Source organism: Osmia bicornis, chromosome 4 (genome assembly GCF_907164935.1).
Source record: "Osmia bicornis bicornis chromosome 4, iOsmBic2.1, whole genome shotgun sequence".
NCBI classification, from domain to species: Eukaryota; Metazoa; Arthropoda; class Insecta; order Hymenoptera; family Megachilidae; genus Osmia; species Osmia bicornis.
In genome coordinates this window covers 4,732,270-4,748,964 of record NC_060219.1, presented here as the reverse complement: position 1 = coordinate 4,748,964, position 16,695 = coordinate 4,732,270, and positions in this window count along the sequence as shown.

Below are 16,695 nucleotides of genomic sequence, written 5' to 3'. Positions count from 1 at the left end.
CACCCTTCATAAAATAGGGGCTATTTACATTTTTATCTAAAGATCTGGATATATACATAAATGATTCTTCCTTTTTATCATAGTTGCTCTAACGTTACCGAGTCAGACTCTGCTGTCTGCTAAAATTAAGAGGCAATGTAAAGCAGAATGCTAACAAAGGTGTCCATGTGTAGACATATCCTGGACGTAAACAAGGGACGTGTTGCACGTTGAACGTATATTTTGCTCCTGGCAAAACTAGATTTGCAACAGACGCTGTATCGCCCTATACGCACAGTATGTACCCACGTAGTTCATGCATATACAGCCAGGTAATAAGCTGTTACGGTAAAACTGGGAGCGACAAAAGCAAAGGTGAACGAATCAGACGTACCCTTTGTCTTTACTAATTATTCTAACTCACGAATACCTTTGCAACATAATTATCCTATTAACTTCTGCATTTTTTTTTAAATAATTTCGTTTCTCAAATAAGCATAATTGTGAAATCACATCTACAGTATATTAATTTGCCCCTTCGGTATTAATTTTTTGAAAATTTATTACTAATTAAAAATCAAAATTTATTGCTTTTTATTTTAAAAATATTATAGCAATAAAGGTATGTGAGGATCCAAAAATATCGAGTGGGGTCTGTATCATTCGAATCGGGTCAGGTCAATTTACTTCGGCTCGGGTTGGGTCGGGTCGGGTCGAATTGGTTTTTGAAAGCGTAAACAGGCAAGAATTCGAGTATTTCGGATATCTGATACTCGGATCGAGTCAGGAATTGCTTTGATCAACTCAGAGTAAATTAGATACAGCTTTCGACGAATACTTCCCGTTGGCTATCATGTTCAATTATCCCGAACACAATTCTCCAAATTTCGAGGATCCCAAACCGACCGAAATAATTCTCTACCTGATCCGAATCTCAAGTACCTCAAATTTTCTCAAAAACTTTCATATATTTCTTACGAAATTTTAATTTTTATAATCGTAGCAGAAAGTTGATAAACAGCATTTGTTTGCTTAAAAATCCTGCCGTTTTACCGTCATAAAATGAGAAAAATCAGTTCACAATTTTACCGGGAATCGAAAAATTGTAGTTACCGAGGGCATCTGATCAATATTGCGTTCATATCCTGTCTTCACCACTCTTTCTCCGCGAATTAAAGCCAATAACACAAGAGCTCTTGCTGTTCCTCGCTTGTTTTCCCCTTTCCACTTGAAAGTTTGTTGACCTTTCCAGATTCTATTTTCGGTCTTTCATTTCTTCAACAAACGGACCTTATTCGGTTTTTCCATCCGATCTGAACTTTTCCAACGTGCCTCTTCTCCTCTTACACCTGCTTTTTTTCTTTTATATTTGCCTCTATCCTTCGTAGAAAGAAATAAAGACAAAGAGCAGCAAGGAATTCTTCGTTCTATTATAAAAGAAATATTTATGAATCCTTTTAAAGTCTCCGATTATCTTGATTTAACGTTATTAGAGGGGCGGTGTTTCTTGCTGCTTGCTTGAAATTCCGGCGGGCAAAACGTTGGTTTCCAATTTCAATTTTGGTGGCCTCAGCTTGTTGCTGTGAATTACGGTCAACTTAGGGGAAACGCCGGAGATAAAGCTTTTCAATTTTTATTAGTAATACCTGAAAATTATTTCTTCAAATATATTCTTAAATTTCAAATTAGATCAATTTTAATAAAATACGCGAAAGACACAATAAAAATAGATATTTATAATAAAATATTTTAGTTGTTCAATATTATTTAAAAACAAACTAACAAATTTTTCATTTTGTTTCATATTGTTTACAAAGATTGCAAATAGCATTGATTTAAGGGATGATTCAGAAACTCATATTTTCTTTGATGGTGGACGTACACACTGGCCACGAAAAGAGAATGCGTTCACATATTTTACCCTGGCTATGCGTCCAATATTAATCCCTTGATGCCAACGTGTCTCGGTGGATATTTTACCGATTATCCTTTTTTTCGCATATACTGACCTGCGTTATGATTTACTACCAGCGTTTAAAAAACACATAAATTACATGCCTGCGTACTTAAACGATAAATACATAAACGTTACTGATACGTGCCAATATCTGGACCAGTGATAGGTACACCAAATTTTTGCAAAATATAGCAAAGATATTATTTCGTTTATGTCAGAAATTAATTAATTATTACTCGTGTTTCCGTCTTTCTAATATTCTGGAGCTAGATTTTAAAGGCGTTGCTTTCTTCTTCAGTTAGCTGGTATTAACTGCTTTTTACAAAAGAATTAAAGAGATTAATGGTAAATGAAAGTTTGATTACTCGCAACACTGATTAAGTAATCTAATTGCTTTCAATTTAAGGTAATTGGAAACCCGATTGCTGTTGACTTTAATCTTGATTGATCACTAAATATTAGCGCCGTTAACTGTTAAGTCAGTCGACCATGGGTACAGTTTTGTCGACGATGCAGAATTACTCCAACCGTGTCGTTCTAGGAATCATTAAAAAAGTGACTTTTATTTTTCTTTGGAAAGTTTCGGTTTTTACGACGGTTGTCTGTTTACCAATCAGACCAGGAAGAAACGAATATTTAGAAGACGAAGCGATAAATTCTAGTTTCCCTCGGTAGGGTGCATTTTATTTCGACTAAACACGTGCTAGTTGTAAAACTCAAGTCCATAAATTCAGAAATAACCATCTTTCATCATTCTGAGATAAATACTATCCATGATAAACGTTAACTTCATCCTTAAAGCAATTCGTTTTAAATTGTCATACAATTCCAGTTGTTTCCTGTATTTGTCGAGTATCAAAATTCTGTAGCTTGATGCGAGGTGCACCAAGATGTGCCAGATGTATCACTTAAGCCAAGCCAGTTTTTATAAAATTGAAATATTAGCACCTAAAGATATTTAAAAATTCATATTCAAATAATTCTTGGCACAAAAGTTTCTTTCTTCTATTTCAATTTTATTATCTTTATTTCAAAATATTAAAAGTCCTCCTGTTTCATTTACACTGCATTTAAGTTTTCAAATATTTTACAATTGAAAAAAGATCATCAAAGTTCATTTATACTCATCTATACACGTAAAATATATAAAACTCAATACCCTTAAAAAATCAGAATTTATTTATTATTTTTTATTTGGAAACTATAGTGCTATCCGAATATTTGACATTTCCTTTCAAAGGCAAGGATATTTCGTAAAAGTGTTCGCAGCGTGAAGTTTCTTCTCTATTTTCCAAAGGAAGCTCGATTTCCAAGCTGAAAATCCCGGAACGAATCTGAAACCCGTTGAAGTTTTGGTTTCATTTCGCAAGATTTATCGAGATCATTTCCATCACAGCACGCTACATATTGGGAACAAATCGCGAGTAAACCGCGCGCACCGCAAACGGAGAAAAGAGTTTTCCAGCCACGGCGGTATGGATTTTATTTCGTTGTTTTGTATGAAAACAGAAATCCCTTTGATTTGGTCGCCTTACAAACGGACACGCCGTTATAACGAGTACACAACAGGTCGAAATGAGTTCTTTGAACGTGACAGGTGAACTCCAGTTATTTTTCCTGGCTCTATCTCGACCAAAACAGACCAACAAAAAAAGGGGTAAAGATATGAAAACAGTGATGGGAAACAGAATGCGTCGCTGCATGTAACTGTCATTCCTTTTTTTTAGACACGTTTTTCCATTAAAATCTTTTGTTTATTACGTTGAAAGAATAATGGGATTATCACTGATATGGAGCAACAATTCTGACATGCAACTATTAGGTACTGGAAAAAAGTTTTGCGAATTTATAATGCGAAATTTAAATGACAGGAACTTTCTTAAAATATAATCTTATAATAAGTTCATTATCATTTATTTTTATATTTCTTTTTCAATATTTTTGAAGGTTGCACATTCCATTGGTATAAAAGTCTCAGATTTTACTTGCAGAAAATAAATTAATTGCTGCTGTAATCTCATTACCAATTTTGAAATGCTTATTTGCAAAAAATTATTTAGTTTTTTTTTTTTTTTCAAATTTTCTTTGCAGAAAAACTTCTCATAGTTCCCATAATTAGGTAGTACGCAATTAAGAGTATAAATCAAACGCTCTTTTTTTTCTGTATAAGTACTGATCGTTTTATTCTTGATACCGCTGATTAATCGAACAGAAGATATGTCCTAAATATAAACCCAAGTCACGATGAAATGTCCAAAAGCTTGTTTAAAAGACTGAGATACAATGTTTTGTATTATACGAAGGCGATACACATGAATTGTTATTGATCATCGCGAATCTCGCGAGCATATTGGTGAACGTGTGCGAGAATTCCTGAGAACATAACGCTCTAATTACTGAAACGACTTCGTTTTCGAATAAGCCGAGTGCAAACGGAATACGGCACGATCCAATTCAGTTCACGGTGGCGAAGCCCGGGATTAAGAGGTTTGACGTTACAATCGTGACGAAAGCACTTTCCGGTCTGTGCTAATTCATCGCGATGGATGCTTTTCATTACTCGCAGAATTGATTGAAATTTCTCACCGCTAAAATTCTACTGTTCTTTCATCATCTACATTGATGAAATTATATTCGAATACAAAATGACAGGGATATTAGGTGGAAAACAACATGAAAATGATTTCTCATAAAAAACCTATTTAGAAATGTGGAATAAAATTTTTTGTTTTTATTTAATACACTGTGGCCTGAATCGTGCTGTAGGGAAATCTTGAAATACAATCACTTCGCATAATAATTTTGAGTTTCTATTAGGATCATAAGAAAATCATAAATTGTTCCAATTGACATCACAACAAAAATGAAAATTTCAAAATATTTTTTTCACCAGAACGTGAACTGTTGATAGATAGTACTCTGTACGCTTGTATTTTTTGGACATCTGTTATTAGGAAGATACCACGAATCGATGACTTGACGGAACAACGTTGAGTGACTTAAAAAAAAAGTACACGGTCAATCGACGCGATTCGATGCTATATTCATCGCACGATATCACTCGGGGATTCAAAATTGCGTGGCTCACGGACGAGTGCTTTCCGTTTATTCACCCGTGTAATATATTCGCATGAGAACGCAAGCGGAAATAGTGGAACAACAAACTCGCACTGAAATTACACGGTATTCTCTGCTCTTTAAAGGGCAATACAGGATGAGTTGTAATTTTATGGAGCAATCGGAAAAGAGGCGATACTGCATGAAAAAAGGGAATTTATTGAAAATATGCAATCAATATGTATTCGATACGAAGTTTTGTTACAGCGTTACAAGCTTTGATTTAAAATGAAAATAAATAAATAAAAGATGGAAAATAAATTATCATACACAATGATTTTTTATACTGACAAAAATCAATATAAATTTCGACGAAAGCACCTTAATAATTTGTAGAAGGGTAATTTGAAATTCGTCATTCTGACAGGTTCTGTACTTTCAATATTACTGAAATGTGCTGTCAATTTTAAATTCCAGGGAGGAAGCTTTCCCGCCTGCATTTCGGAATATTCTTTCGTGAAAATTTGATTTCCGCCGACTGTAAGCTAAAAAGCTAGTAGTTTTGTAAGCGACAGGCTTCAAGCATTAAACCCATCACAGCATCGTGGTTAGCCACCCCGTGTAAACATTCCTGTCATGTCGGCGTTATGTGTGAAGCACTTTGGCACGTAACTCGGAAGTTCGCATACTTTATAACAACAGGGCGTATCATAACATGTGGTCATCACTTCGGACGAACAAATAATTATAAAAATTGCGTAGTAAAAAGTACAAATAATCCAAATAAAATAATCAAATATTCAAAGAAAGTACCATTCACAGAAACTTAATTGAAAAAAAATACGTGTAAGTACCAATGGGAATGATTATAGGGGATGGAGGAAATAATGGATACACTACAATGTTTTGTAATTCTTCTTTCTAGGGGTGAAAATAAATTCAGTGCCTTCTCTTCTTTTTTTTTTTAAATTAAATATTCATTCTTCAAAAGTTATAGTACCTCCAAAGCGCGGGAGAACATTTAAATTTAAAATAGTAATTAAAAATGTATACCTACACTTAATATCTTGAATCCACTAATGAAGTTATGTCTATATTACGATACACCTTGTATAAAGCTCGATAAAGTATTAAGAATTTAGCAGGTCTGCAGTAATAAAACAAAAACGAAGATGCTTTGAACTTCTTAATTAAGAATCTGTAAGGATAAGATTTAGGGTATAATTTTTATATGGACGTTACAGCCTCAAAGGATAAACTTTTAATTATGAAACCTTTCTTTATCGGTACTCTAACAACCTCTTTCACTTTGTGTTTAACCCCATTCTTTGTGAAGTTTAAGCTCGTTAAACCTATATTAATTTTATTCTCTCGTGGAAGACGCATCATATATCATCATAATTTGTAACATATTCCCGGCAGAATTGTATTCTGCAGTTTGTAAAAGTTCCTTCTGTTTTCCTATAATTTTTCATATTTTTCTGAAAGTTAAATGATATTTAAATATGCATTTGGAATAATTAATTATTCCATGCAATGATTGATGTTTAAATTCTCTATTATTTACCTATCAGCGTAGAATTATAATTTACAGCGTTTAATAATTAATATTTCTATATCCCATTCTCAAATATCCATCTAGAATTATTATTATCTTGTGATTAATATTTCAATTTTCTACTATTTAAATATCAATAAAGCATTATTATTTACACTATTCTAAAAAAACATCACCATACAAAGGACAAAACGTATCATTTTTATTCTAATTCTCAACTAGCGAATATCGTGCCATACAATGCTAACAGTTTTTGTGTTAGCAGTTTAATTAAGTTCTTACTATACGCTTAAATATCTGCAAATAGAAATTCTTCTGAAAGCGGACAACATACAAAAGGAAATCTGCATCCGACGTTAGAAATATCCTGGAAGACACAGGACAAGCAATAAAAGCGTAAACGTAGTTTACTTTAATCCAAGTCCGTGCAATATGAAAAGCGAAATAAAGGGGACTCGATATTGCTTCCACTTTATGCTTTTATCTAACTAAACTTTCGCGGAAATTTAAATCATCTTAAGTATGAAAGTACTTCCTTACTCTTAAGAAATCTTTTCATAATTTATGTTATATAGCATTTATAGTTTTCAATAAATAATGAGTATCTCAAGACAATTGAGTCAGGTGTGAAACACGAGGGTGAATGAAATTCTATTTCACAAATACATGTTTCTAAAAAGATATTAAACTGACAAAAAAATTTATTTTTTTAGCTATTTTTACACTGCACTTATTCAAATTGTATCATGAACATTTTTCATGCCATGAAAAATGAAGAAGGTACTTGGATAGCTATGATATTCTGTATACTAGGTGGTTAATAAATAATAATAGACGATATTTATTTATATTGCAAATAAGTAGGTACAATTCGTTTTGCACATACTGTAAGCTGGCAAGTGATCAAAGTCTCAATTGCTGGCAAACGTGAAGAGTAAATCTTGGATCTTGCAACTCCCACAGGATTTGAACTCGAAAACTGTGCAGTTATCTCGCAACAGATGCTTCTATTGCCATTTTCCTAAACAGCTTGGGACAAGTACCAATAAACAGACACTTTGTTATCTGCTTCGAATAAGGAGTTATCTCAGACATTGAAGAATGGAACAGTAGATAACATTGTTTAACAACGTCGACTGCACAATAATTTCTAGATACATAGCTGGGAAGAAGCATTAAAATTTTATTTTCTAATTAGAACAATGCATTAGGTGTTATATTTTGGGAGAGAGACGGGAGGAGCAACATGCTAAAATCTATTAGTAAAAGAAAGGATGAAATTATGATCTCTTGATGGTAATTTGATGGACATTTTACAATCAAATTCAAAACAAATGACCTCATCAGTTTACCTATATTTTAAGCAAAATTTAAAGCAGTTTAAATTACGTAACAGATGTTGGGAAGGAATATTAAATTGGTGTGGAGGTGTGGGTGAGGGCAGGGATATATTGCCACCTCTACCTCCAGGTAACAATGAAACTGACGGAACTTTTGCACCCACCGTATATATCTCTACTTGTCTCATATTTCACTGAAAAGTGCACCGAATCGTGTGAGCGAGGTAATTCGCGACGAGTCGAAAGCAGAAGATCGGTTTGACCGCGACAGGCCCATTGAAATATCTGAATAGCAACGTTGATGATCCTTGCTGCACGTTGACGACGTATTGCTGGAATGTAGGTGGCAATCTGTAGATCCTAAACCAATGTACCACATCAATTTACTCGAGTTACGTCGATATATCCTGTCTCATAGGTGACGCACAAATGGAGCGTTTCCGTGCTGATTGATACCGGCCAGTACTTGCTCGGTACTCAATTATACTCCTCTCTACTTGTTCTATCGATCGAAGTAATGCTGCGACCACCATCGTCACAGACAATGCAACTGTCCATATATTTGCCATGCACGTGAAAGCGATCCGGCTCTTTCCCGTCGCCGATCCGATGGAAATTGTTTGCCGTCACTTGCAATTCCATTCCGTCCAAGTGCGTTTAGCGATTTCAAGTGGTCGCCGGGTAAACCGAGACCAATATCTGCTGGACGTCGAACAGACAGGAGAATAGATTTCCTATTCTTTCGTAGCTTGTTAAAATTGGTTACCACCTTTCAATGAATTTCAAAGACGGTTTTAAACTACGGCCTGGTATGATCTTTTCTTCCCCGAGACAAAACAAAAATGAAGAAAAAATAATTCAAACATAATTATTTATGATATCATAAATCATAATTAAATTTCATAATCAATAGACTCTATATCGTCACTTTCCTTAGGGAAACAGAAATTTTCTTACAACAAATCCAAAACTCAGAAGCCCTTTTCCTATGATTTTATATAAATAAAATAAATAAATAAAATGAAGAATCTTAACATTTAACTAATGTAAACTGTCTATGAAACTGTATCCAATTTTCAAACTTTTTAAGTCTCGAAATCTACTAAATAGAAAATAAAGTAATTTAAACTACAGGAAGAAAAGAAAAGTATTTTCTACGAACCAGAGTTTACGTAGAAAATATTTGAATGGTACCTGTAACGCTTTAACCGACAGGTCTATCCATTTTTCATGTTGAAATCGGTTCTTTTCATAACACGACTCGATTTCCCAATAGGCCGATCAGATCAGGTTGTCGAAACTGCTGAAATTCAGGAACACTGGTTTGGCCTGTTAATCGTATTGAAACACGTTTCTTCGGATTTCGGGACGGTTTCCGAAGTAATACTCGATCAACGTGTGAATAGGTGCAATCCGTGAACTTGTTGCAACGCAGTTTCGCAATCAGTACTCGATTGACAAACTGAGGTACCATCGTTTTTAAATCGGTCCAACAGTCTCGTAGACGAACTTCGATTAACTGCGATTTTATTACTGTTTCCTATACAAGATCAAAGCAATTTCTATTTAATTACAAACTACTAATTTTCGAACGATAGGGCTTTTTAATTTTCTGAAACTTTGTTAAGGAAACACTTTCATATACTGGAAAATTAGAATAGAATAATTAGGATATGTCCAATCCCACCTCACCAATTAAGGGTTAAATAATTGCAAAGAAAGTATGAAAATCACATTTACCCCTTGGACGGCGGACTAATTTAAATTTAAATTTGTATATCATATTTTTTATTTTCGTATTTTAAATTTTACACTGTTTTTTTAAAAATTGTTTTTTCAATATATAAATCTGTTTCGTTTAAAAACGACATATTTAACTTTAAATTAATATCCTTGTATATGTTTTGTAAGTTTGAGTTGTGATTGACTCAGGCTCTGCTGTTGAAGGGTTAAAAAATAATGAAATTTTTAATTTATGAAAAAATCATAGAAGAATGATTAAAAGCGTTCATCTTATGATTAAAAGCGTTCAAAACAATGTCATTCGATTTGAAATATTCAGAATTGCGAAACAGATTTCCAATTTCACAGTTCTCTCTGCTCCATAAACTGAGAGAACTAAGATTTTACTAAAACCGTGCTGTTTATTTGAATCGACATAACAAATTGTTTTAACGTTCAATAAATTAGACACGTCGAAGGTAAAGTTTTAAAAATATCGCGTTCGCTGTGAGAACATCAAGTTGATCAGACGATTGAACCATAAAACGAAGGTTTTATAGGTGTCACGTATCCTTGAAATCTATCGAAATGGTAGAAGAGCGACAGAAACGAATTGGATTAGATGTAAAGAAATTTATTTCATTTTCCTAGTACATCGACTGAAATTGCTCTCACTTCGTCCGCAGCGGTAGTACTTACGTATAGTTTACGCGAACACATCAAAGATCATTTCTTTCAAAAAATCTATTCAGTTTTATAAAATAGTACGAGAACACATCTGTGGCTTAGCGCAGTGTCAATATTTATAAAGCCGAGGTATTAGTATTTAAAGATATGTTAACAAATTCATATTCAAATAATATCTGACCTCGAAATTTCTGCTGTTTCAGTTTTTTTTCCAATACAAAAAAAGAATTGAAGTTCATGCTATTTGTGCTTTTTCTACAAAACGTACATGTTTATTTTAAAAGATTTTGACATTGGTATATACAAATGGCATTATAGTAATCTCTAGATAGAATTTGAAATTGTAATTTTTTTTTTTAAAAGGACACCACGTGTTTATATGAAAATAAAATTGTTCAGTAATTCTAATATCATGTCTTAACAAAATTGTACTTTTTAGTGTAAAGTATGTCTTTCGTACATAATTTCATACAATATAATATTTAATATGACTTAGTTAAATATTCCATAGGAACATATCAATAATCTCCACTGAATCTCATACAACTGTCGTTAGAAGTCGCAAGTAGTACGAGTCAATATTGAAGCGCGCATGTGTGACTAATCGTGATTCAATACCACTTACATGCGTCTGACAATGAGCTAGCACATCAAAGCTTCATTAAAGAAACATAATTTTCTTAGAATATACATCTAAGAAATATTTGTAAAAAGAATGGATATTTTTTAAATGAAAGAATTTCATATATTGAAGGAATGATTTTTAAATTAAAAAAGTACATTAAAATTGTAGCTCTCTCCATGATCCACTGTCCGAGGGATAATAAAATTAAAGGACCTGGCCTACCCCATCCAAAATTCCAGGTTACGCTAGTATGTATGTACGTGTAATTCAATTCAATCTGCAACAAACAGAAAATTATCATTTTAAATTCTATGATACTATACAAATCTAAATTGCAGCATACGACAGAAAGGGATATCTATGTATAATCAAATACTAAGCAAATGATTAATGAAAAATAATACAAAATACATTAGAAACACACTCGTACATAAAATTGAGCTTAAATTGTTTTAAACAATTTCAGGAATACTTATTTTATTTCTAGATAAATAAAGTCTTCAACGAAATTTAAGATTTAAACTGCTTTTCTTTCCTTGTGTTTTTTCAAATTTCCATTCTCTGTTCAAATTATTAATTAATAACGAAAAGAACATCTTGAGTACGATCAAAAGTGAAGTACACTAAGAAACTTTTTTGAAGTTTCGTTCTTCTTCCAATCTTTCCAACATAACGCAGTTTCACAACTAGTTTGTTACTTCAGAATATACGTCATAATCATTATAGTTTCTTGCTGTTTGAAACGAGAAATTCTGTCGCTCGAGATAACGCTGTAAATTGACGTAGAATCGCAGCCATGTCACGTAGAAACTGATAGGAAAGGCGTGGCACGGATTTCCGATAAGGCTAATATGAAAGTACGTCTTCCTCGGTTCAGATGCTTTTCAAACGATCCTGCGAGGAGAAATAAACATTCGCACGAGTGTTTGAATAAACCCTTCGCATCGAATGCATGTAAACATACGATGAATCCGAAATGCATCTTTTAGAGCCTAGGATTCTAGGCAAACGAGCATTCTCTGACGTAAGGAACATGTATGAATGCAAATTTAACCAAATACGAAAGAGGAATATTTCCAATTGCTTTCAATACCCTTGACATAACAAAGAATGAAAGCTCGTTTGGCCCAATTGCTTGAATTACTTTCGTTTAATAATAGAATACAACCAAAACCTTATACATTAGTTATAATTAATAAAAAACAAATATGTCGCAATTATTCAAATTATAGAATTGTATTTAAAGTTAAAAACCTATTCATAAGAATATAAATTAAGGTTTTCAGAATTCCTGTTACTTCTATATCGCCATTTTTCCTAGAAAATCCAATTTGATCACGAGTGTACTTTCATCATGAATTGTTTAACGACAAACGTATAGAATTTAACACGTCTATATTGATAAAAACAAAAAGCTTCATCTAGCTGTTCAATTTGAAAATGTCAGCTACTGTCTCCTTCGAACGACTAATAAAATGGGTCGCAATATTCGGTATGAAAAGAAACCTCGACAATTTGATCTGTGATGGAAAAGGCTATAGGTCTGTGTGCCGTGTCGTGTGACAGAAAAATGGGTGAGCTTTGATCGAATAGCTGGCGGGGCGTGTTGGTCACAGGAATGAAGGATGAAAATCCTTCTAGAGTGCGAACAAAACGAGCAAGTTACGGTAAATAATCCGTGACAGATAGGCAATTTAAGTTTCTAGGCGAGATAAGCGTCTTTGTTGATGGAACCGTGGCGTTTCACGGATGCGAATTCATTTGTCACCGGTGTAGGTAAGTACAATGTTCTAGCAAAGAGTAAAACGACCCTCAAACGGTTAAGGCCGATTCACAAGAAGTTCTCATACGCCACATCATGATTTTAATATGTTCGCTTCTTTATTTCTAAATTTTTAAGAATTTCTAAAAAAGAAACTGTATAAATTAGAAAAAAAATTTTATTAGAAAAGATCACAGCATATTATCAAGTACGAAGCATAAATAAATTAAGTAAAAATAACACGCTATAAATATTGTGAATGATAAAACGAAGAGCCTACATATAGGCTCATTGTAACTTTTAGTAGATTACTACATATTAGCTAGGGAAATTTCGCTCATATTATAACAAAAATATTATCCCATTGAAAAAACTTATCCCACTTAACATTTTTTTTAGTTTTCACCATCGTTCATTATCGTTCACCACCCAGTATACATATACCATCCAGTAAGATTCTTAATTTTTCATTTTTCATTTCATAATTGGAATATTATAAATTCCATAAACTTGAGTGATGCTTATATTTTATTGAATTGCTTATACCTACAGTATTTCTCAACCTATTTTTTAACCATTGTTCACGTAATATATAATTCTTTTTAATAAAGTCCCGGCATATTGACTTTTAAAGAAAGACAATTAAAAACTCATTAAAATGATTTTTATCGTCTATCCCATTTTATGAGAAGAGATGATGAACACCATTATCAGTAGCCGATACCATATTTTAATACACTTTGAGGTATACTTAACTTCTGATGCTTTATATTGAAATTTTAAAACATTTAACAATCATCTAGGAAAAGTTTAAACCTCCTTATTAATCCTTATCGATTTATTTGCAAAGTGGAACAATTCGCTATTTCACTCACTATCGTCGTTTCCCCGACGGTTACCCTACAAAGTGATAAATTCACCTACTCGTTTTCATTTTTTCTTCTTTTTTTTACTGATACTATAAACGCGATATACATTCAGCACGGTCGTGTTTGATTGGGCCTTTAACCTTCCTCGAACAGCCATCGTTACGATAAATCGGATGGAAGAAATCGTGTTCTTCATAGTTTCCTATTCCAGGTTTTTGAGATCCTTTTTTTGGAAGGGAACCTGAAACACGACGTATGAATATTTATCGTTGCAACGAAGAATCAACTTTCAAATGAGTGAGTTGCATTTTAATGAAAATTCATAAATTCATCGGGGTCCGTTATTGGAGTATGTGATTGAATTTTGCGTGAAAATAGTTTCACTAAAATTACACAGATCGGTTAATGGGGTGGACGTTTCTCTTTTCTCTGATTTTTATATTTCTCATTGTATTTCTTAGAAATACATCAAGTATAATTTTAATAAATTTATTAACCTTTTCATATTTTGCAGGAATCTAATTTTTCATTTTTGTACTTCTTTTCTATTAGGTATACAAATTAATTCAATGCTGCTGGTATTACACCTCCTTAATTGCTGTTTTAAATTTGAATATTTTCCCGCGCTTTTATATATTCGAAAAATAGCGCGAGAATATAACCGCAATAACGATTACTTCAATAATTGGTATTAGCATAACTTTTCACAAATAAATCTTCAGTTACAGAAAAGGAAATGTACAGAATTAATTTGTGCACCTAATATAAAATTATTCATCAGAATTTAACGATCCACAATTCTCAAAATAAGCACCGTTCGGCTGAATAATGTTTTTGTATAATATCTGTAATATTTTTTCCATCCCTTTGTAATAGAATTCGAGCCATTTTGAAGCTGCATACACGACAAGGTCATGCATTTAATTGCCAATCAAATATTTCATTTAATTACCACTAATTAATTATCTCTGTATAATAAGAAATTAACAGAGGTTACACAATAAATATTAAAAATTCAGAAATTCCTTAATTCAAAGAACGTTGTTAAAAATAAAATCCAGTGAACAGTAACAATTGCCAAGGAATGGATATTCACAAGAAAGATAAAATTTAAAATTCAAATTCTTCGAAGTCGTGACCCGCAAACTTGAAAATATCTTGCGCAGTTTCGACAATCGAAACTCTGGAAAATTTCTCGACAGAGGAGAAAAAAAGAAGAAGACACTGGCCTCTTCTAGCTGTACTCCGACGAAATACCTGTTGTTTTTTTTTCTTTGGGATTCTCATGGGTTATCCGCTTCCATTTTATTCCGCTGTTGCATTGGCGAGGTGCGCCACTTTTTCGATTCCTAAAGATCAATTCAATCTCGTAGCTAACACCTATGTACAAAAGATCTCATGTAAAGAGGAGTACATAATGGTGCATCGACCTTTTCTTTTTTCACTTTCTTCGTTCTCCTCCCTGTGGCGAGGGAAGGAATCTCATGTGAGAACGCCGTGACCCGTTTTGCAAGCATCGCTTCACAAAGCTAGTCGAAATCGAAATGAACAGTGTATTGGACGACGAGACAGAGAAGGTTTTACGATTGTACAATTAATCCGAAAACGGAACTGCATTTTATCAATGCAATGGACGAAAGCTTGGGTAGATTCAAACCCCATTAGAAATGTTTGAAATCAGAAAAAAAACATTTGATGAAATTATATTGAATGAGATAAAAAATAATGACGTAAAAATTACATTACCAACTTCTAATTTAATAAATTTTCATAAATTATACACGAAATCAAAGTAAAACCTGTTTCTCATTGTAAAAGAATAATTACAACTGCATTATTACTCGAAATAAAATCCAGCAGTACGTGAAAAATATAAAATAGTAATTCCATAACAATTACAAACCTACAGTTTCATATTCGTATAATTAGTAATGATAACAAAAGAACCAGGACTATAATTTAGCAAATATGCGGGAAGAATTGTAAGGGTATCCTTTGAAAGTAAGGCTTTATATAAAAAGCTTTCATTCTGTATCTTCAGCTTAGCTTTGCATGAGGAATCATAGACTTATGCCATCAGTTAAATGACACTCTCTATATAAGCTAATAAAACAGGGAAACGACAATCTGAAATATTACGATCACGTCTTTGGCGAAAGGGAAATCACGATCGTCAGCGCTTCAACAAGGTGGGTCCACAAGTCCAGCTTGCTATCTGGAAAAGTGCCAATCGGTTTGACCTAGATTCGTTGGAAATGACAGTGGACTGAGCGACTCTCGTTAGGAACTCTGATTTTCCTCGAGAATGCTAAAAGTTTTGTAGGAGCATTCTTGTGATCCGTACTTCCTTTATCACTCTGATATGTAGTATATATCAGCGAAGGATGGCATACAACTTTTATCCCTTTGTTTCCTAGCTTCAATTTCGATACGACACGGTTACAAGGCTAATATCAAGAGGAAGAAAATTGTCGAAATAGGGCACGCTTATAACGCTTGCTGCTTCCTTCTGGTTTAATTTCAAGACGCAGTTATGATATTGATTTTGCTTCATTGAAACAGTTACGGAACCAAGCATTTAACTTCTTCTAATAGATTCATTATTATTTATTAATATTTTCAAAAATCTTCAAATAATTCCCTATAAAATTCTATGTAGATATTGACAATTTTTACATTTTTTATCGTTGATTAATTTTTTAGTTCAATAGTTAATAGGTTTTTCTTTACATACTTATTATTTGCGATTATTATTATGTTTTTTAATTAATTTACATTATTCAGTTCTGTTTTTCAATATTGTGGTGGTGAAAAGAAACTGCAGTATTATCATATAGAAACAAGTATTATCATTACTTGTATTATGTTAAATATATAACATTTAATCGTTCGATGTACATTCAACCATAGTTCCAACTAAACAAAATTGACATCCAATCCGAGTTGCGCAGCTGAAGTTCATTTTAAAAGTTTGACAGTTTATTCAGGCAAATAGGAAATCACATTCACATTTGATCGATGATTTTAATGCTCGTACAACCGTGAACTCGTTAAAGCCAGAATATAAATGAATATATTTACAAAAGAAACGAATCACGAGGAATTTGCACAGTGTGTGCAACGTCATGTGTGATTCTCA